Genomic DNA, 289 nt, shown 5'->3' with positions numbered 1-289 from the left:
TTTTATCATTATCATTCAGGAACCATGTCAAAATCTGTCAGAGTAGTAGATATCATGACTTTACATACTTACTAACTTACCGCTTTTGTAACATTCCTTTCTGAACACATACATAATAAAGAATATCACCAAGCACTTGAGAAGAGCAGCTTTGGTGTTTGTATCTATGTTGTTTATTTTGCAGTGTGATTCTGAAAAAAAGGAAAGCCAGAGAAGTTCTTAATATGTGAAAATAATGTAAGTTTCAAATTTCAGTATCTATAGAACTCAACCACACTATTCTTTTATG

The sequence above is a fragment of the Propithecus coquereli genome, unplaced genomic scaffold (assembly GCF_000956105.1).
Source record: "Propithecus coquereli isolate 6110/MARCELLA unplaced genomic scaffold, Pcoq_1.0 Scaffold426, whole genome shotgun sequence".
NCBI lineage: Eukaryota > Metazoa > Chordata > Mammalia > Primates > Indriidae > Propithecus > Propithecus coquereli.
Note: the sequence above shows the minus strand (reverse complement) of the source record.